This window comes from Dermacentor variabilis, chromosome 1 (assembly GCF_050947875.1).
Source record: "Dermacentor variabilis isolate Ectoservices chromosome 1, ASM5094787v1, whole genome shotgun sequence".
In the NCBI taxonomy this organism is placed as follows: Eukaryota; Metazoa; Arthropoda; class Arachnida; order Ixodida; family Ixodidae; genus Dermacentor; species Dermacentor variabilis.
The window spans coordinates 185,426,394-185,449,101 of record NC_134568.1 but is presented as its reverse complement, the minus strand read 5'-3'; the positions used below and the strand labels follow the sequence as shown (position 1 = coordinate 185,449,101).

At 49.9% G+C, this 22,708-nt stretch overlaps 1 protein-coding gene across 2 annotated transcripts in view; it reads right to left on the bottom strand.

The window, feature by feature from the left end:
• The window catches only part of LOC142589443 (uncharacterized), a 103,274-nt gene that overhangs the window by 57,613 nt on the left and 22,953 nt on the right, over nt 1-22,708 (bottom strand). The window lies entirely within an intron of this gene.

Here is a 22,708-nt window from a genome sequence, read left to right as displayed (position 1 = left end):
CCAGGTTTGGCCAAAGAGCGCCATGACAAGTGGTAATGTTGACGATCTGTTATGGAAGATGTGACTTGGCTGTAAAGTGGCCTAAAAATAGTCGCTGTAAAGTGCGTAAAATCTACGTGCTATAACATTACGGCGATGACTAATGACGAATACTATGAACATTAAAATCCATCGTAGAGGAATGATGCAAAATAGAAAATATATAAGATGGTAAAATTACTTGGAGCACTGCTGCCTCGCCAGAGCCCTAGAAACACAAGGGCCTAGAGGCATGTGCTGTACGAAAGAGCTATCACAGCGGCATCCTCTGAAGCGGCATCCTCTGTACGAAAGAGCTATCACAGCGGCATCCTCTGAAGAGGGGACCCGCTACGAACATATGGGGCTTACAACATGCAAGACAACATCTTTCAGAAAACTTAGGACTGTGTTGGTGTCAAATAAAGGTTCTGGACCTAGTAGCATTACGGGATGTAGGGGGATGTGCTGCCGGTATGCTAGAGAAAAATGCTTCCTTCTCTCAGATTCGGCTGCCCGACACTCCAGGGGGACGTGGAGGACGGTCAGCCCCTCCCCGCATCTACCGCAGGTTGGAGGATCATTTTCAGTGAGAAGAAAGTTATGTGTGCCAAACGTGTGTCCTATTTTGAGGCGACAGAATAGGACATCTGTTCGCCGTGATTTTGTTACGGAGGGCCAAGAACCTAACTGTGGCTTTATCACGTGCAGTTTATTATTTACTTCTGCGTCCCACATACGTTGCCAGTGTTTTCGTAGTTTTCTTCCTAAGAAAGGCTTCAGGTCTGTGACAGGGACCGAAGCAGCAGGACTAACTGCATGCAATGAAATGGATGTGGCCATCTGGTCCGCTAGTACGTTTCCCTCAATGCCCCTATGTCCAGGCACCCAGGATATAATCACATGTTGGTTAGATGTATATGCTTTACACAGTACGGAGTAGAGTTCATTTACCGGATTTTTGTGGCTACAGAAACACATCAAGGCCTTCACAACACTAAGGGAGTCCATATATATAACTGATTTCTGGACTAGGGTGGTTGCTTGGGCTAGTTGGTAATTCATCAGAAAACTTGGCAGTATTTGCGTTAGTGCGCCCTCAATCGCGCTGACCCCTGGTGAAGTTGCGTTTCTAAACAGATAGTAATCGTAATTTTTATTTTTTCAGGTGACCATGTTCTTAGTTCAATAACTTGCTGTTAGGACACTCCCTGTGACTGTCGTACATTTTCTGCGCATGCCTCTTCTTGTATATATACACACGATGTGGCAACGCAATAAAATCTTGTTGGTAGTCAGCGCTGTGTCTGTCGTCTATCGCTGTCCTTGTCCTTCGTGCTGTACGTTAGTTTTGATTTATTTATATGCTTTACGACCGACAGCAGTGCGTAAGCCTCAGCCGTAAAGATACTAGTTTCCGGAGGCAGTACATCGGTTTCCGAGAAGGATGGACCGACGGCTGCATAGGACACCCCGTCGTGTGACTTCGATGCGTCTGTGTAAAACTCCGTGCAGGAGTATTAGTGCAGGAGTTCCCTGAAATGCATTTGGATTTCAATCTCTGGAGCGTGTTTTGTAACTTGCATGAAGGATATATCGCATTGTATCAGCTGCCACTCCCAAGGAGGTAGCAGCTTGGCTGGATGCATTGGGCGAAGCTCGAGGATTGGGACACGCATTTCATCACTAAGCTCCCTCACATGCAGCGAGAAAGGCTGTCTTACGGAGGGACGATTATGAAAGAGTGTAGCATATGTCGTATCGTTAATGGTATTAAAACACGGATGTTGAGGATTACAGTGGACTTTCAAAAAATATGTTTGGCTGATGTATGTTCTCTGCAGATGAAGTGACCACTCATTTGATTCTGCATATAAGCTTTCAATAGGACTTGTTCTGAAAGCTCCAGTGGCCAGTCGGATTCCTAGATGGTGGACCGGATCTGCCATCTTTAGCACGCTCGGGGCTAGAGAATGATAGATCACGGCACCATAGTCCAACCGTGATTGGATGAGGCTCTTGTAAAGATTCATTAAACATTTCCTGTCGCTGCCCCATGTTGTGTGGGATAACACTTTAAGTAAGTTCATTGTTTTTAAGCATTTGACCTTGAGGTACTTTATGTGTGGAATAAAAGTTAATTTCGAATCAAGTATGATGCCTAAGAACTTGTGTTCTTTGTTCACGGGAATTCGCTGACCATACATTTCGATACTGGGTTCTGCAATGAGCCCTCTCTTTCTTGTGAAAAGCACACAAGAACTTTTGTTGGGGTTAAGTTTAAATCCGTTTTCTTCTGCCCATTTGGACACTTTGTTCAAGCCCTGTTGAACTTGCCTCTCACATACTGTAAGGTTGCAGGATTTGAAACCTATCTGTATGTCGTCTACGTAAACAGAATTAAAAATTGGTGGCGGTAAGGAAGCACGAAGGGTGTTCGTTTTCACGATGAAGAGCGTGCAGCTAAGTACACCACGTTGAGGTACACCAGTTTCCTGTATAAAAGGTCGCGACAATACATTGCCGACTTTCACGCGGAATGTACGGTTGGACAAATAGCTTTCTATTAGAACGAGCATATTGCCACGGATGCCAATTCCCGACAAGTCTCTCAAGATTTCACAGCGCCACGTAGTGTCGTACGCCTTCTCCATATCGAGGAATACGGATAGGAAATATTGTTTATGTAGAAAGGCGTCGCGAATGTTTCCCTCAATGCGCACAAGGTGATCGGTTGTGGACCGCCCTTCTCTGAAGCCACACTGAAAGGGATCGAGGATATTGTTGAGTTCAAGGAAATATAGACCGTTTCATCGGGCGAGGAGGATAGGGCGCGCTGAGAGCCTTTCCTCCTCTCTGGCTTGGGCTATCCGGCGCGGCGCTGCTTGAAAGTATTGCTGTCGCGTGCTGCGGAACGATTTCGAGATGTTTTAGATGGTACTTTGTGAAATTTACGCCGTGTCCGTTCATATAAGGTCGTCAGGGAAGCCTTTCGGTGCATCGGTAACTACAGTAGGCGGAAATATCTTTTGGGGGCGCAAAAATGTGACGCGTTTTATCAGCCGCGGTGTACGTACATTATCAGTCGCGGTGTGTGTATGTGTTGTGAACCATTTTGCTTATATCGGTTTTAATTCAACAAAGAAAAGCGGTGTGTCTGTATTAGCAGCATGAAATGGTAAATCTGCTCAATATCTGATCGCTTGGCGTAGGGAGTAAAACAAAGCATAAGAGCGCATGCTCGTGCACGGCCAACCTAAGGCAACCACGAAACACCTAAGCGGCAAGCGCAATCAAATATTTGTGATACACCGGCATCGTTCTCGCGCATTTCAAGTTTAGTAGGTTTCAAATTACCATATGTCTACGCTAGCCTTCCTGCATCAGGCCGATGGCGCTGCTCAACAAAGCGATCACTGCGGTTGGTGAACCAGCACGGTGCATATGTAAGCTGTGCGCTTCGGCATTGCCTTTTGGCCTGCATACAGCCATAATATATGAGGGATGGCATAAAAAGGATGCGATGCCTATTTTTGAGGACAAAATTTCCGTAATGTGTGTGAGTGCGTCGTAGAGAATGGAACGAACACAACCGAAAAAGAAATTCGGTTATCATCCTCTTTCTCGAAAAAGCAAGAGAAAATGGGCTAACGCCGCAATAGGGCCTCGCATAGTCACGCCGCACAACGTTTATAAATATGTAACCGCTGATACGGTATGCTTGGACCATGCGGTATATAGAACAAAGATATATGTAATCCAGCACCTACCACTGCTTAGGACGCTCGCGCAGTTCGTAAACAGTCCCTTTGCTGGACAAGCGTAATTCAGACTGTAAGGTATGCTGCTATCACTTGCCAAAACTATTTTATTCAGGGGCGGAAACCTCATCCATCGAACTAAGTAGTCCCGCAATGTAACCTGCCGCGAACAGTTTGAACGCTTGTCAAAGTATAACATCACAGCTCCTATCGTAGTAGAACGGTACCCACGCTCATGCTGTTACGATCGTCGTGTATGTTTCACGGCTCCTAAACCGCAGCTTAGAAATAGAGGATAATACTGCAATAAGGCCACGTTAGTGACTGAAACATTCAGAAATACACAATTGATCTCCGATGCTGATTGTAGACTCGAATATGCGCGCATGCATCGTGCTGCGTGTTCCGTCCAACTCAACGCTAGCAGAAATTCCGGCCATGACTCCTTAAACCACTTCGGCACGTCTCACAGAATCGTTTACCACGTAGAAGACGCACGTCATACTAAGCAGACCGCACGACCGCGAAAACATACGCCAGAACCTGCCGCCGAGCGTATACCTGCCATGCAAAAGACCGCTTTCACCCAAGCCAGTATGGTGCTGCTCATAGGCGGCGCCACTGCGTTCACAATATGGCGGCGCCTACGAAAAAACGGTCTATACAAGTCTGCGGTTAACCATTTTTTCAAAAAGCTTACAAAGACAATTTGTAAGAGCTATCGGATGGTAACTTGCCGCCAAGGAAGGGTCTTTACCCTGTTTAAGAACAGGGACCACAATCGCTTCTTTCCATGTGGATGGGAGGTATCCAGTAGCCCAAATAGTGTTGAAAAGCGTGAGTAGTGTAAGTTTGGTGTCAGTGTGTAAGTTTCTGATCATTTCGTACATGACTCTATCAGGTCCCGGTGCAGAGCTTTTGCATGTGGTCAAGGCAGCTCTCAACTCAGCAATACTGAACGGCCGGTTATAAGGTTCATTCTGTCTGGTTTTTAGTATTATTGGCTTACATTCTTCTATTTGTTTGTATTTCAAAAAGGATTGCGAATAATGGTTTGAACTCGACACGCTCTCAAAGTGTTCTCCAAGTGAGTCTGCCTGATCTTTCAGTGTTTCACCTTGTGTGTTCACCAAAGGAAGTGAATATGTTTGTCGTCCTTTTATCATATTAACCCTGTTCCAGACTTTGGCCTCATCTGTATAGGAGTTGATACCAGATAAAAACTTCTGCCAACTCTCTCTTCTGGCCTGTCGGCGGGTTCGCCTGCCTTGGGATTTTACTTGTTTAAAATTGATAAGATTCTCCGCAGTGGAGGAAGCGCGTATCAACCCCCACGCTTTGTTTTGTTTCTTACGAGCGATCCTACAATCGTCGTTCCACCACGGGACACGCCGTTTGCATGCCAATCCATTTACTTGTGATATACATTTAGTTGCGGCATCTATTATGAAGGCTGTAAAATATTCCACAGCAGCATCAATTCCTAACGAGGACATGTCATCCCATGACATACTAGTTAAGTTTCGGAATTTCTCCCAGTCTGCTGTCTCAATCTTCCACCTAGGAGCCTGTGGTGGATATTCGTCTTCTTTAAGTGTTCTTAATAGTATGGGGAAATGGTCGCTTCCGTAAGGATTGTTCGTAACTTCCCATTCGAGTTCAGGCAGTATGGATGGGGAAACTATGCTCAGATCAATTGAAGAAAAGGTATTGTTTGCAAGACAGTAATATGTCGGTTTCTTCTTATTCAGAAGGCACGCACCAGAAGAAAAAAGGAACTGTTCAACAAAACGACCTCGCGCATCTATACGAGAGTCGCCCCAGAGGGAGCTGTGCGCATTGAAATCGCCAAGAACAACATAAGGTTCTGCCAATTGATCTATAGAGGATTGGAATTCATGTTTCGTTAATTTGTAGTGTGGGGGTACGTAAAGGGAGCAAATGGTGACGAGTTTATTTAGAAGAACAGCTCGAACCGCCACTGCTTCAGGGGGCGTTTGTAGCTGTAAACGCTGACAGGAGATACTTTTATGAATTAAAATGGCAACACCGCCTGATGATACGACAGCATCATCGCGATCTTTGCGGGGCTTGACATACGGTCGGAGAAAGTTTGTGTGTTGTGGTTTTAAGTGTGTTTCCTGTAGACACAGCACTTTTGGATTGTGTTTTTGGATAAGCTCTTGTACGTCATCAAGGTTCCTAAGAAGACCTCCGACATTCCATTGAATTATTGGTGTAGCCATACAGGAAGTAAATAAGTGCTGTGTGTATGGAAAGGGAGGTGATGCCTTAGGTTACAGAGCTCTTTCGAGGCCCTGTAACGGGGGTTCTGCCCTTTCTGGAGCGTCTGAGGGAGCCTCGACGCTCTTTAGGCATTTGGTGCGCCTTGAGAACAGGTGTAGTGTCCATTGCCTCTTGTGAGGCGCCGGACACGTGCTCTTGCGAGCGAGAAGTTACAAGGGAGAGTCCTGCCTTGGAGGGCAAGACCTCTGCGCCCACCAGCCAGGAGGTCGATGGGGTACCCTGCGGGATTTGGCTGCGCCGGCTGTTGCCAGCGCTGGAAGGGGCCGGGGAGGTTGCGGCAGCCTCGGCTGCGCCCACCTTCGGGGTCGATGGTCCCCCTTGCTGTGTTGATGGAGCAGCGCTAGCTGCAACCGCCGCGGGGGCAGATGGCGTAACTGCCGACTCACTGCCTGTGGGTCGGACAGCCGCCGGAGGCCGTTGTGACGCTGCCCCCTTACGCGCCACATCGGCAAAGCTGCTCTTAGACAGGTATGACACCCGCCTACGTGCCTCCTTGAAAGATATACTATTTTCTTTGACTTTGATTGTCGCAATCTCTTTTTCTCTTTTCCAGGACGGGCAGGCGCGCGAGTATGCGGCATGCTCGCCATCACAGTTGACACAATGTGGAGTGTTTTGGCACCTTTCGGAGGAATGTTCGTTGTCACTGCACTTGGCACAAATCAGCCGGCCTCGACAGTTCTGTGAACTGCGGCTGAAACGTTGGCACTTAAAGCATCTAAGAGGATTGGGAACGTAGGCCGAACACGAAGTTTGATATAACCAGCCTCGATGGACTCGGGAAGGACACTTGAGCCGAAAGCGAGTATCAGGTGTTTCGTCTTGATGTCTTTTCCATCTCTCCTCATCTTAATTCGTTTAACATTGATAACATTCTGGTCACTGAAGCCTTCCAAGAGTTCAGCCTCAGTGAGCTCCATCAAGTCATCGTCAGAGACAACACCACGGGTGGTGTTCATCGTGCGGTGCAGGGTTATAATTATTTGGGTTTCCCCAAATGACACTACTGTTGACAATTTTTCATATTGTTTTTGATTGCGGAGCTCCAAGAGGAGATCACCGCTTGACATCCTCGACGCCTTATATCCAGGACCAAAGGCTTCAGTCAGCGATTTCGAAACAAGGAAGGGTGAGATAGTTCTTACTGGTTTATCTGGTTTTGCAGAGTGCATGACATGGAAACGCGGGAAGGATTCTTTTTGGCGGCCAAAAAATTGGAAGACTTCATCGGTGCGCCCTCTTTTCTGAGGGCGATCAGGTAGTGGAGGGAAGGAAGTAGCCATCAGTGGACATGTAGTTTTCGGCAGCAACGCCAGCCACCCACCATGGAGTCCAACAAGGGGACGCTGCAGGGCCTGAAAAACAGGGCCTGCAAACAACAGCTGTACGTTGCCACTATAACCCAATATGACATAACCAAGGTTGGCTACTCACACAAGGTTAACCCTTGCCGTCAAGAAGAAGGAAGTAAATAGAAGAGAGAAGGAGACAGGAAAGGTGGAAAGTAAGGGAAAGACAAAGGTTGTAGGAAGAGAGAGACAGGAAAAGGCGACTGCTAATTTCCTCCAGGTGGGTCAGTCTGGAGGTGCCACCTATGTGAAGCCGAGGCCAAAGAGGTGTGTCACCTCCGCCAGGGGGCCATAAAGGTCCAAACACCCAGCATCGGCTCAACCCCCAGGATCCCCCTTTTCCCCAGACACGGCTAAGCCGCGCACGGCTACACGCGGGAGGGTCCAACCCTCGTGTGCTCGGGTACGTAGTGTTGCCACACACCAAACGCCTGCTGACGCAGATGCCCCTGCGGGGCGTTTCAGACCCAGGAGGAGGAACTTACCAGCTGGGACATTTGTAAACAGAAGTTGAACGATCTGTTTGGCAAGCCTGTTGGACGTCAGCGCGCCGCCCAAAAAGACCTCGCTTCGCGTGTCTAGACGTGCACTGAATCCTACCTCACGTACATCCAGAACGTGCTGCTCTCGCATAACGTCGCTTTTCCTCACACCGTCATTACCATTTCTGACAACGTGTCCTGCCTTCCAGTTGTGAACTTTGGACTTTGTACACAAGTACTCCCACGCGGAATATCCCTGGTGCAAATAACGCCGGCCAGAGACTACAACATTTCGGCTTAAACTTGTAACAGCTCCTCATGTTCAACTCTTGCTTTGCCCCGTGTCCCTTCAGACTTGAATGCCTTAACAAAAATTATTGCTCCCAACCTTCCGCCCCAGCGTGCCAATGAACTACGTTGCCTCCTTGCCTCATACTGGGACATATTCGAACTTGGAGAGTGCCCTCTAGGACAAACATCTGTCGTAAAACATCGAATAAACACCGGTGATGCGAGCCCGATCCATCGGCGACCCTACCGCGTCTCACCTACTGAGCGACAAACCATCCAACATGAAGTTGACAAGATGCTTTCTCGAGACATCATCGAACCTTCTTGCAGCCCATGGGCATCCCCTGTTGTACTAGTTAAAAAGAAGGACAACAGTTGGCAGTTTTGCGTGGATTATCGACACCTCAACAAGGTAACCAAGAGGGACGTCTATCCGCTACCACGCATTGAAGATGCCCTGAATTGCCTGCATGAAGCACAATATTTCTTGTTCATCGACCTTCGCTCCGGCTACTGGCAAATTGCCCTTGACGACATGGACCGCGAGAAGACAGCATTTATTACTCCCGATGGCCTGTATAAGTTCAAAGTGATGCCTTTCGGTTTATGTAATGCCCCGGCCACATTTGAACGAATGATGGACGCCCTCCTACATGGTTTCAAGTGGTCCATCTGCCTCTGTTACCTGGACAACGTGATCGTTTTTTCTCCGACTTTTGCGACACTCCTCGAACGCCTATCGAAGATCCTATCTGTTTTCCGTCAGGCGGGGCTACAATTAAATTCATCCAATTGCCACTTCGGTTGTCGGGAAATCTCTGTGCTCGGGCATCTCGTCAATTCTTCTGGTGTACGCCCTGATCCTGATAAAATACGGGCAGTGAAAGACTTTCCTGTGCCAACATGTGCCAAGGATGTTCGCAGCTTCTTGGGCCTTTGCTCCCATTTTCGTCGCTTTGTCCAAAATTTTGCGAACGTTGCGCGCCCTCTCACTCAGCACCTCAAGAAAGACGCCGCATTCATTTGGGGCAATGAGCAATCTGTTGCTTTCACCGAACTGATTGGGCTGCTTACGTTACCGCCCATTCTCGCTCACTTTGATGCGTCAGCTCCAACAGAAGTCCATACCGATGCCAGTGGCCATGGTATTGGCGCTATCTTGGCACAGAAACAACAAGGGCAAGAACGTGTTATTGCCTACGCCAGCTGCCTTCTATCCTCTGCTGAGTGCAATTATTCCATCACTGAATGCGAGTGTCTGGCTCTCGTTTGGGCAGTGGGTAAATTCCGCCCCTATTTGTACGGCCGTCAATTCACAGTCATCACTGATCACCACGCTCTGTGTTGGCTTTCGTCCCTCAAAGATCCTTCAGGGCGCCTTGGCCGCTGGAACCTGTGCCTTCAAGAATACAACTATTCAGCTGTATACAAGACCGGCCAGTTACATCAAGATGCGGACTGCTTGTCGCGCCATCCTGTTGACCCTCCCGACGTTTCTGCGGCCGGCATACCTGTCACCGTTCTCTCTCTGGCTGCTTTTCGCGATATTGGAGCCGAACAACATTGTGACGCCTCCTTACAAGACCTTATTCAACGGCTCACTTCAACGACGCCCGATTCCTTCCCTTCACGTTTTAACTTCAAGATGGTATATTGTACCGCTCTAGCATGCGCCCGGACGGCCCTGCCCGACTCTTTGTTGTGCCTGAGCATCTGCGTCAGATTGTTGTCGCCCAGCTTCATTATGTCCCGACTGCCGGTCACCTTGGCGTGTCACGGACCTATGACCACGTTCGTCTGCACTTCTATGGGCCTGTTCTATACCGTGACATCTGCCGTTATGTCCCTGCGTGTGACCTTTGTCAACGACGCAAAAAGCCGACCACACTCTCTGCTGGTCGCCTTCAACCCCTTGACGTACCATTAGAACCATTCTTTTGTGTAGGTGTTGATCTTGTAGGCCCTTTTCCTACGTCTGATTCGGGAAACAAGTGGATTGCTGTAGCAACAGACTACGCCACCCGATATGCAATCACATGGGCTCTTCCGACAAGCTGTGCAACCTATGTCGCCGACTTCCTCCTAGAGAACGTCATCCTTCACCTCGGCACCCCTCGACAGCTCCTCACCGACCGCGGCCGCTACTTTTTTTCTAAAGTTGTCAACAACATTCTGCAATCGTGCGCAACTAAACACAAACTTGCTACTGCTTACCATCCACAAACGCACAGTCTAACCAAGCGCCTTAACTGCACCCTTACTGACATGCTGTCCATGTATGTCTCCGCTCACCATCGCGACTGGGACGTTGCACTGCCGTTCGTTACTTTCGCCTATAATTCGTCTCGCCATGATACCACCGGCTTCTTTTCATTCTTCCTCTTGTTTGGCCGCGACCCTACGCTACCTTTCGACACCATTCTGCCTGCTAGCCTGAATTCCACGTCCAAGTACGCCCGTGAAGCCATACTCAAAGCTCAAGAAGCCCGCCATATTGCCCGACGTCGACTTGTGGAGTCACAGGACAATCATAGGCGCTTATATGACGCCCGCCATCATGACGTCCATTACACACCGAGCACCCTGGTTCTCCTTTGGTCGCCGTCGCGACGCGTTGGCCTCTCAGAGAAGTTACTTTCACGCTACTCTGGCCCTTACCGTGTCTTGCGTAAAGTAACTGACGTCACGTACGAAATCGCCCCTCTTGAGCCAACCGTGGCTCAGCATCGCTCAGACGTGGTCCATGTTGGGCGTCTTAAGTTGTATCACTCGCCAGCCTCCTAACCAGCACCGAGCCGGTGCTTCCGCTGCCGGGGGTCATGTGACACGATGAGGAAAAAGTCAGCTTGGTCGGAAGAAGACGACGCTCTGGACTTCGCGCGCTATCTACCATCTTGTCAGCCGCTACGATTATTGTACATATCCTGTAAATATACGTCTGACTGTTTTTAACCCCGTAACAATATGTAATGGCTATAGCAATAGTGGCTCAGCAAGGCCATGAAAGCAAGGGCTGGGAAGCACGTGCTCTGGAAAATGGTTTTATTGCAGCTACGACCTCCAGGTGGAGGCCATGCTACAAGTAGCCTGGCCAAATTACATTTAAGGTGTCAGTTGCAGTTAAAAAGTTTAACATTGTTTGAAAAGTAAAAAGGGGTTCATTGCTCAGAGAGAATGCTGGGTGTAACGGTATGTGTTGGAGATAAGTGGAGGGGAAGTACTTTTTCCTTTCTGCCTCTATTTTAGTGCATTGGATAAGAACATGAATAACTGTAAGCCTGTTGCCACATTTGGTACATGTCGGAAGTTCGCTTCCCGTCAAAAGGTAGGAGTGGGCGGCGTACATATGTCCTATTCTTAATCTACAAAGAAGCACTTCCTTATGTCTTGCTGTTCTTTCAGATACCTAGTTCCCTAATTTTGGTTTGATAATGCGTAGCTTATTCACTACTGCATTATCCCATTGGTCCTGCCAGTACTTCCTCAGTTTGTGGCGTAAGAAGGGCTTAAGTTCTGTTGCTGGTATGGGTTTATTCATATCCGTTTCAGTAAAGGCGACTGACGTTGCATTTTCGTCAGCAGCTACATTACCTATTATGCCCCTATGGCCAGGTACCCAACATAGGACAATGTTTTGGTTGTACATTAAGGCTAAGCATAGTTGTGTGTATAGTTCATTAAAAACAGGGTTCTTATGTTTTCGAAAACTCATTAAGGCCCTTACTACGGTTAATGAATCTGTGAAGATGATGACCTCATTGAGATTTGTTTGTCTGATGTGCTTTACAGCTGAGAGTATCACGTACGCTTCAGCCATAAAAATATTTGTGTCGGGATTCAGAGTACCAGAGGTGGAAAAATATGGCCCAAGAGCTGCATACGCGACACCAGCAGATGATTTGGAAGCATCTGTATAAAACTCGGCACAGCAGTACTTCGCTTGGAGTTCAACGAAGTGTGATTGTATGTGTGCCTCAGGTGCATGTTTTGTCATTTCGACAAAAGAGATATTGCATTCCATGGTCTGCCATTCCTAAGGCGGTGGAAGGCAATTGGGAGGCATTAGAATATTTCCTGGGAGATGGATGTCTGTTTCTTCTACCATTGCTTCCAAGCGTAGGCTCAAAGGAGTTCTAATACGTGAGTGGTTACTGTAAAGTCTGGCAACGGACAGGTCGCTAACAATGGAATGACATGGATGTTCGATGTCTGATTTTACCTTAGTGTACCGTATTTACACGATTGTAAGTCGACTCGAATGTTAGTCGCCCCCCCATATCGCTTGACCGGAAAAAAAAAAATAAGAGAGCATACCCGAGGGCGCATTAGATAGCGAAAATTTATTAGTAGCTGACATGGTCACTGGACTACTCCTTTTCACTAGTGCTGCCATCGTCATCGTTGCTGCGGTCCCACAGCGCGTCGTGGTCCAGCGAAATTTCAAATTTGGCAAACGACCACACCAGGACATCTTGCAGAACAGCAACCCACGCCAAATGCACCCAACTACACGCAGCCATCAGGGAGGCTCTTTTGACAGGTCTGTTCGGCGTAATTTCGCAGTCTTCTGCCGCCGCGGAGCAGAACCTTAAAATTAAGGCGGAGGTCCGGGCTTATTTCATGACCACGTCGCACTTCACTGGCAGGGACCGATCACACATTTCAGCGACGTACGCCGCACGCTTAGCCTACAGCTCCGGAAAGGGTCCATACTTCGGCACGTGGCAAATTTCTCACTTGCCGTCACACAGGTGAAAATTTCGCTTCGCTGCAGTCGCCACTCTCGCACTACCCGTTTAGAAACATCGAAATTGCGGCCCGCTGCGCAGTGATTTGTTTCTTCGGCGTAAAGGATGGCAGCCCTCTTGAACGCTGCTGTGAACGAGTGCCGAACGATTAGTGGGCCAGAAGCACTCATGACGACTGGGGAAGCATAGAAGTAGCACGTAGCCGGCAGTCAAGTGTAACGCGTCAAACCAATACCAATGCCTTTAAACAGAGAAAGAGAAACTCACAATTGGTGTCTCTTCTTCCGTGGACTACCGATACTCCCCGCAAGCACTGCCGTTCTGGGGGTGCCGCCGTAAATAAGAACTACGGCGCTTCCATCAACTATCGACACTCCCCCATGAGTGTTGCATGCACTGTAAGACTCTCAAAAATGTTGAAAAACCTTTCCGAAAAGCGGACAAACATGCGGGATAGCGAAAAGATACGGGTAGGGCCATAGAGCAAACATAAAATTGTAACTACGTTGTAGCTCCAGTTGGTATCGCTTTCTTTGGCGGGGCTATGTTTTGGTTTCGATTGTAAGTCGATCCCCCAACTTCAGACTTTCAAATTTAAAAAAAGGGGTAGACTTACAATCGTGTAAATACGGTAGTATGAAAAACTTAAGAATGTTCTGCGTAGGTGTAAGGACCATTCGTTGGACTCAACGTACAGACTTTCAACAGGGCTCATTCTAAAGGCGCCTGTTACCAGTCATATACCGAGGTTGTGGACCGAGTCGAGAATCTTTAGCGCACTCTCAGTTGCGGAGTGGTACACCACGGCTCCGTAGTCGAGGCGTGATTGTACGACTCTTGTACAAGCTAAGCAGACACTACCTGTCACTGCCCCAGGTTGTTCGAGAGAGCGGCTTGAGGAGGTTCATGGTCTTCACGCACTTTTCTATAAGATATTTTAAGTGGGGAATGAAGTTAAGTTTCGTGTCCAAGATAACACCTAAGAATTTGTGTTCAAGGTTGGAAGTTAGTCTTTCTCCATTAAGGTCAATATCAGGACACGTGCTTTTTTGAGGGTTCAATCTAAAACCATTCTCCTCCGCCCACTTTGAGAATCTATTCAAGCCAAGCTGCCTCTCGCAAATGCTAAGGTTACACGATCTGAACCCTATCAGCACATCGTCCACATAGACGGAGAAGAGTATGCGAGGTAATATGGTGTGTAGGTAAAACTCTTGCTTTGGCTAGTTGGTTCATGCTTGAATTAAAAAAGGCAAGGCGCAGAAGATCAGGACTCAAGAAGAAGAACACAGTTGTGTGAAGAACACAGTTAGTTGTGAAGGCGCCGGTCCTGTCGTTTGTGTTCTTTTTCTTGAGTCCTGGTCTTCTGCGCCTTGCCTTTATTAATTCAATGGTGTGTAGGGAGTTCATTTTAACAATAGCATACAGCTCAGTACTCCACCCTGCGGTACACCTGTCTCCTGTATGAATGGTCGAGATTGCACGTTGGCAACTCTAACACGAAATGTCCTGTCAGAGAGATAACTTTCAGTTATTCTCAGCAAGTTGCCACGTATACCCATTGCAGAAAGATCCCGAAGGATCGCGAAGTGCCATGTAGTATCATACGCCCTCTCCATGTCAAGAAACACTGATAATACAAGCTGTTTGTGGACAAAGGCACCTCTGATGTACATTTCCATTTGTACAAGCTGATCAGTCGTCTATCTGCCTTCTCTGAAACCACATTGATATGGGTCTAATTTCTTTATTTCTAGATAGTGGACCAGGCAACTGTTTACCATCTTCTCAAAAACTTTGCATAAGCAGCTCGTCAATGCTATTTGCCAAAGAAGGGTTCTAACCCTGTTTCAAAATGGGAATTATGATGGCCTCTTTCCAAGCAGAGAGAATGTAGCCGGACGACCATATAGAATTGTAAAGACAAACAAGGGTTTTTTTGTGTTTCAGACGGCAGGTGTCTTAGCATTTCATATAGGATGCGGTCAGAACCGGGGGCAGATTTGTTGCAGCTGTTTAGGGCTGCCTGAAGCTCTGCCATGCAAAAAGGTCTATTGTATGCCTCGCATTTTGTGCTTTTCCGTTTTAATGGTTGCCCTTCTATTTGCCTTTTGTACCTCTGGAATGTTTCAGAGTAGTGCAACGAGCTGGATATTTGTTCGAAATGTGCACCAAGAAAGTTTGCCTGATCTTCCATGCTGTTGCCTTGAGTATTCACCAAAGGCAGCGAGTAAGGCTGTCGACCCTTTATTCTACTCACTCTATTCCAAACCTTTGTTTCATCAGTGTAAGAGTCAATGTCCCATATATACTTTCTCCAACTCTCTCTTCTAGCTTGTCGCCGCGTTCTCCGTCCCTGGGATTTGACCTGCTTTTCGGAGAATCCCGAAGTAAACCCCATGCCTTGTTCTGCTCCTTACGCGCTATTCGACACTCATCGTTCCACCACAGAAGACAGCATTTTGTGGACAATCCACTTGTTACAGGGATACATGTGGAGGAGGTGTCAAGGAGGAAAACCATAAAATATTTGACCGCAGAGTCTATGCTTAAAGGACACATGTCATCCCAGGATAAAGAAGCAAGATTTTTGAACTTTTCTTAGTCAGCTGAGTCAGTTTTCCAGCGAGGTAATTGTGGAGAACATTCATTAGACATTGGTTTGCATACAACTACAGGGAAATGGTCACTCCCGTAAGGGTTTTTAATAACTTGGTTTGAATTTGGAATGAACTTGCTTTAGCTTACAGTGCCCTTCTGGGTCCTGTAATTGGAATTTTGTCTTTACTGGAGCGGTCGACAAAATCGCGCCGCTCCTTAGGCGTCAACTGCGCCTTCTGACTGGGTGTTGTGTCCAAGGCCTCTTGCGAGGCGCTGGACATGTGTCTTGCGAGCGGTATGTTTTCCGTGAAGGCCTTATCTCGGAAGACAAGGCCTTGGAGCCCACCGTCCTGGCGGTTGATGGGCTTGTCTTGACCTCCGAGCTGCGCTGACTGGTGCCAGCACTAGCAGAGGCCTCCACTGTGGTCAAGTTCGGGAGAGGTAGGGCAGCCTTCGCTGCTCCCACCATGGGGGCGGGTGGCATTGCCGCGCGCTCGCTACGCGTGGCACTAGCGTCCGCCAAGTGCCGTTGTGGTACTGCCCCCCGACGTACCACTTCAGCAAAAGATGCGCTCTATGCGAATGTTGGTGAGATGCGTTGCCTTGCTTCTCTGAAAGTTATGTTTTCCTTTACCTTTATCGCAATTATTTCTTTTTTTTTTCTTCCAGACTGCGCATGATCGAGAATATGCAAGGTGGCCACCATTACAATTGCTACAACGGGGCTCAGCCTTAGTCATCTGCAGAGTGATCATTGATGCCACATTTCGCACATGTTAGCCGCCCTCGGCAGCTCTGGGAAGTGCGACCAAACCTCTGGCATTTAAAACAACGTCGCGGGTTTGGGATGTATGGTCATACTCTGATTTTGGTATATCCAGTTTCTAATGTCTCTGGTAACGTGCTTGAGCCAAAGGTAACTATCAGGTGCTTAGTTAAAATAAAAGCTCCTTGTTGTCACGTCTGATCTTTATTCTTTGTACACTTATTACGTTTTCACCCTTCCATCCTTCCAGGAGTTCTTCTTCGGTCAAGTCCATCAAGTGAATGTCAGAAATTACGCTTTTGGCCGTATTCATGGTTCGGTGTGCTGTTGCACCGATAGGAATGTCTCCAAGTTGTACAAGGTTTGTTAGCTTGTCGTGTTGTGCTTTGTCTTTCAGTTCGAGTAATAGATCCCCAATGGCCAGCTTGGCGATTTTATAGCAGCCTCCAATGGTCTCTGTGAGATACTTCGCCACAACGAATGGTGAAATCGTTCTTGCTTTCTTGTCAGATTTATCACTGTGGACAATGAAATTTCGAGAAAGTCCGACTGTCTTTTAGAAAAAACTGAAACGTAGCATCGGTGTGCCCCCTTTTAGCGGGACGATCGGTTGAGAAGGGGTTGGAAGTTCCCATGAAATATGTTGAGCATTCAGCGACGACGTCAGTCACCCACCACCGAGCCCAGCAAGGGGACAAGGCAGGGCATGTGGTGAAACAAGCCCTACCATGCCAACGGTACGTCGTCGCTATAACCACATATGTTATAACCAAGGTAGGTCATAGCACAGCAGGTTAACCCTCGCCGCCAGGGATGTTGGAAGTTATCAGAAGAAAAAAGAAGAAAGAAAAGACAAAGTGAGAGGGAAAGACGAAGGTGTGCGAAGAGAGAGACAGGAAAAGGCGACTGCTGATTTCCTCCGGGTGGGTCAATCCAGAGGTGCCGTCTATGTGAAGCAGAGGCCAAAGAGGTGTGTTGCTTCCGCCGAGGGGCCTTGAAGGTCCAAACACTCGGCATCTGCTCAACCCCCAGGACCCTCTTTTCCCCGGACACGGCTAAGCCGTGCACAGCTACACGCGGGAGGGTCCAACCCTCATGTGCTCAGGTACGTGGTGTCGCAACACAGCAAACGCCTGCTGGCGCAGACGCCCCTGCGAGGCAGCATGACAATGCAATAGATTCATTTTGGCGTGCCACAATTCTGCAGGTAATCCCATTTTTCTAGAACCAAAAGTTGATATGGCTTGTACGGAGAGAGCTTGCTTCAATTTTAGTTACGATGAGCCCGCTGAAAGAAGTTCAAAAGTTATTAGCTTTTTTTTTAAAGGAACACTAAAGGCAAATACTAAGTCAACGTGGACTGTTTAAATACCATTCCAGAAACCTTGCAACGCTTGTTCCACGCCAAGAAAAGACTTAGTTTACGAGAAAAGTGCAGCTGAAGGGTCTCAATGCCTTTCAAGTCTCCAGCCACCTAACCGAGTAAGTGGCGACATTGCATACAGCATCACCATCCTTTGCTGCCGTCTGTGAGTAAAACGGCACCCGACAGACATCGGTACCTTCTTTTTGCCCAAAACGCAAACGGGGAGCCTTGAAGGAACCGAGCCAAGACAGAGAGATGGATTCACGGCTGCAGCTGCTTTTTGGTCAAGTGGCATAGACCGTTCGGGCATCCCACGACATCACATGGAAGTTAAATTGTCTGCTACATGCAGTTTGTATGAGTTTCGCGAGCCAGCAAAATCAGCGCAGCACTATGCGATAACAAAACTAGTGAAACACGAAAGCGTCGGTGTGACAAACATGTGACGCCCTCTCAGGCATAATCTTCGTTGGCCTATCAGGCAACATTGGTCACCGCACCAAATAAACACCGACACGCACGGCTGCTCGGCGGTCAATGTTCACCATCACCAACACGCTGCAGAGAGTCACTATAACAGTGGGTGCCTCGAGCCATCCCTCGTTCACAAAGCTGGGCGGATTGTTACAGTGGCGATCAATGCCCACTTATCAACACACGCCACCATGAGCGGCGAAGCACCGCCCCCCGTTCCAGCCGCCATGCCGCTGCACGGGAGGCTCGAGCCGTTCGAGGGAGATAGGTCCACCTGGCCAGTCTACGAGGAGCAAGTCCGCGTGTTCTTCCGGGCAAACGACACACCCGAAGCCAAACAGCGAGACATTTTTCTGGCCAGCTGCAGGACCCGCGTCTTCAGTCTCCTGCTCTTCAGACTCCTGCTTAACCTCCTCAAGCCAGCCACACTGCATGTTAAGTTGAGTGAGTTGTTCACCATACTGCGTTTGCATTTCAGCCCGGGACCGCCCATGCTAATGTAGCGTTTCCACTTCAACAACCGGAGTCGCCAGGAAGGAGAGACTTTGTCGCCGTGCTATGCGGGTTAGCGAGTGCTTGCGCCTTTGGGGACCAGCTGGACTTGTTGATCCGGAACCGTTTCGTCTGCAGCATAAACAACACCGTCATGCAGACACGACTCCTGAAGCTACCCGACCCCTCGCTGGACAACACCGTGAAGGCAGCGCTGGCGATGTAAGCTACGACCAAGGATGCCGGCGAGATTGCACAAGCGACGGGCTCATTGTCGGCGGTCAACAAGTTGGCGACAAAGGGCAGCGCCTGCAGTCATTGTGGTGGTGCCCACTCCCCCTCACAGTGCCAGTGCTCTCAAGCACAATGCTTCACGTGTGGAAAAACTGGGCACCTGGCATGGGTATGCCGAAGGGGGAGGACGAACGGCGGACTGCAGCAGCAGCCTGGATCCCGCCCAGGTTCAACATAAGCCCGCGGCCAGGGTAGCCGTCGCAAGGGCACGTGGCGGGGATGTGTGGTAGGAGGCTCAAGTTCTTCCACGGCCAGGCTCCAAGTCGTGGCCAAGGAGCCACCAATCTTCAACATGTGGCACACATGCCTTGTTCTGTCCTCTGTGCCCCTGTACATGCTGACTGTCGAAGTCTGCAGGCACCCCATTTCCATGGAGCTGGACACAGGGGCCAGCGTGTCAGTCATGGCCAGGAAACTGTTCAAGCATATCTTCCCTGGCGTGTCTGTCGATACTTCGGGCATGATGCTGTGCAGCTACTCTGGGCAGCTCTCCCTGGGTCAGCCCCAGGTCAGCTTTCTCTTTGGCGACAGGGAGGCAATCCTTCCCCTTTACTAAACCAAGGGGTTGTCAACGGCGCTACTGGGCCAAAACTGGATTCACGCACTGGGCGTTCATCTGGCAGAGTAACAAGAAGACGTCCTGCATGTGGTGAAAGACATCTCAAGCAATCTCAAGTCCCTGTTCGAGCCAGGGGTGGGCACATTTGCTGGCACGACAGCAGGCATCTATATACCTGAGGAAGTCCGGCATCGTTTTTTCAAGCTTCGCTCACTGCCGTTCACCCTGAAGGACGGGGTCACCCAGGAGCTGGTCATCCTGATGCCTGTCAAGACATCTGAATGGACCACTCCCATCGAACGAATCCTCAAGCAAGACGGCAGTGTCAGGACCTGCGGGGATTTCAAGATAACCATCAACCCCTTTGCTACCGTCGAGAAAAACCCACTGCTTCGGACTGAAGGTCTCTGGTCAGCATTGTCTGGGGGACAGAAGTTCACCAAGCTCGACCTCAGAGGTGCTTACCAGCAGCTGGTGCTACAGGATTCCTCCCGGAAGTATGTCACGATATCGAAAACTCTGGGGCTCTTCTGGTACACATGCTTATCATATGGCGTGGCCTCAGCCCCAGCTATTTTTGGGGCATGAGGCGGTGTACTTGGTCGACATCCTGGTTACCGGTACCGACGACTGGGACCACCTGCAGAACCTTCACAACGTCCAGGCAGGATTGCAGGATGCCAACCTCAAGCTGGAAAAGTGTTTTCCAAGACCCCAGTGTTCAGTACCTGGGACATTTCATTTCCCCAGGCTGGCCTGGCTCCAGCCCCCTACAAAGTTGAAGCTGTGCTCAAGGCGCCTAAACCCCAAAAGGAGCTTCAATGGCACCTCGGCCTCACCAACTTCTATAGGAGTTTCCTGCCGAACCAGTAGGCGCATCTACAGCTGCTCCACCTTTGCCTTCGCAATGGTCAGCAGTGAGTCTGGGAGGAGGAGCAGGATGTGGCTTTCCAGCGCAGCAAGGAGCTAATGACAAAGGCTCCAGTGCTGGTACACTTCAATGCGGCCAAACCTGTCGTCGTGACAGCCGTCCTGGTGCACCAGGACAAGGATGGCCAGGAATGTCCCGAGTTGTTTGCTTCTCGTCAGCTTCATGCTGCAAAGCAACGTTACAGCCACCTGGACAAGGAAGGCCTGGCCCTTATGTTTGGGGTCGAGCACTTTCACAAGTACCTGTGGGGCTGGAAGTTCAGAGCGGTCACGGTCCACGAGCTGCTGTTGCGGCTGCTGGGGCCTGACAAGGCAGTTACCGTGCAGGCATCATTTCGGGTGGTACACTGGGCCTTGAGGCTGGCGGCCTACAGCAACCAGCTGGTCTACTGTCTGGGGAAGGACCTGGAACCTGCTTATGCTCTAAGCCGCCTGTCCCTTCCAGAGGTGCCTGCTGCTGTTCCAGAGCTTCCTGAAGTGTTCATGCTAGAGCATGAACACCCGGATGTACTGTCCAGATCTGCAGTGTCACAGGCGACCAGCCGGGACCCAGTCCTGTCTCAGGGGGTCAAGAAGGTGCCCCGAGGGGAGGAGTTGGTTCAGCGGGCCTATAGCCACAAGGCCGCTGAGCTGAGCCCGCAGCAGGGCTGCCTACAGTGGGGTTCCAGGATGGTGATCCCACAAAGTCGCCGGTCCAGGGTCCTGCAGTTGCTGCATGTGGGTCATCCTGGAGTGGATAAGACCAAGATGGTGGCCTGGCCTGGACATCGCTCACGTGGTGCAGAGCAGCCAAGTCTGCCAAGAACATCAGCTGGCGTCACACCATGTGGAAATCACCGCCAGGCCGTTCCCACTGTTACCTTGGTCCCGCCTGCATGTCGATTTTGGGGGGCCCTTCATGGGCCATTATTTCCTGGTGGTAGTGGATACCTTTTCGAAGTGGGTTGAGGTTCTGCCTGTCACCACTTTGTCCGCAGGTGCGACCATGGCGGCGCTGCGACAGGCCTTCGCCGCCCAGAGGTTGCCGGATGTCATCGTGTGCTACAATGGTCCCGCTTTAGCCAGCACAGAGTACCTGGCCCAGCTGATGAAGAACGGAATCCGCCAAATGATGGTTCTCCCTTACCACCCTGATTCAAACAGGGCAGCCGAGCAGGTGGTGCAGACCATCAAGAACAAGCTCAAGAAGAGCCAGGCTGGAGATTTCCGGACGCAGGTTGCCCGGGTACTGTTCCAGTACCGGACCACGCCCCACCATGTCACTAGCCGTGCCCCCTGTGAGCGCCTGCTGGGTCGAATGTTCAAGACACCCTTGGACGTCTTGCATCCGAACCTCTGATCCACAGTGCTCCTGAAGCAGCTGAAGCAGAAGCTGGCTGCTGCCCGAGGGTGCCGTCCCGGGCCGTTGCCGGGAATTCCAGTCTTTGCCAGGAACTTCCGTCCTGGCCCACCCTGGTCTGCCGGACAGGTTGTATCCCCTGATAGCGCCTCATCGCTGCTCGTCTGCATGCCAAACGGGACCACATGGCACAGGCACGCTGATCATGTTAGGCCTCGCCTCAGGACCTGGCTTGCCCCCTCGGCTGCCACTTCAGAGGACCTGCGGCAACACCAGTCACTTCCAGCGAAGCACCGCCCACCTCGGAGGCAGCAAGTGTTGCCAGTGGTGCAGCGCCTGTTGGGCCGGTGTCAAGACCGGCAGCACTCTCAAGGGTGGCCACTGTGCACCCTCGGGACAGAGTGTGGCTGGCTCAGGCAGCCCCCAGTGTTGCCACACCCGGCCTGTCAACACCGGTGCCCAGGCAAAGCACTCGAACGCGGAGGCTGCCGGACCGTTACTCGCCTGGATAAGGCCGACCCACACGACGGACCAAATTGCTATTTTGGACCGTGATCCGCGCATCACATGATAGGACGTCACCAGTTCGTGCGTACCGCCGTTGGCCCGCCCAAGACCACGGCCCTCGTGGTCCAACAAATTGCCGAGGCTTTTCCTGCTTCAGTTTTGGCGGCGGACCGCATGCAAACCTCAGCGATTTTGGCATAGCCAACGAATGTTGCCCGGCAACAGAGTGTCTTCAGCCAAATCCAAACTAGTTTTCGGCTCAGCAAAAGCCAGTCAAGCCAGTCGTTTCATGCCGGCCGTTCCGCCTACATGTGCGTGCAGCAGCAGCAAAAGACTTTATTGGAGTCCTGAGGAGCTAAGCGGGAGCCTGCAGGTCCCTACCCAGCCGTTGGCTAGTCCCATGTCGGAAGAGAGAGGCCATGCT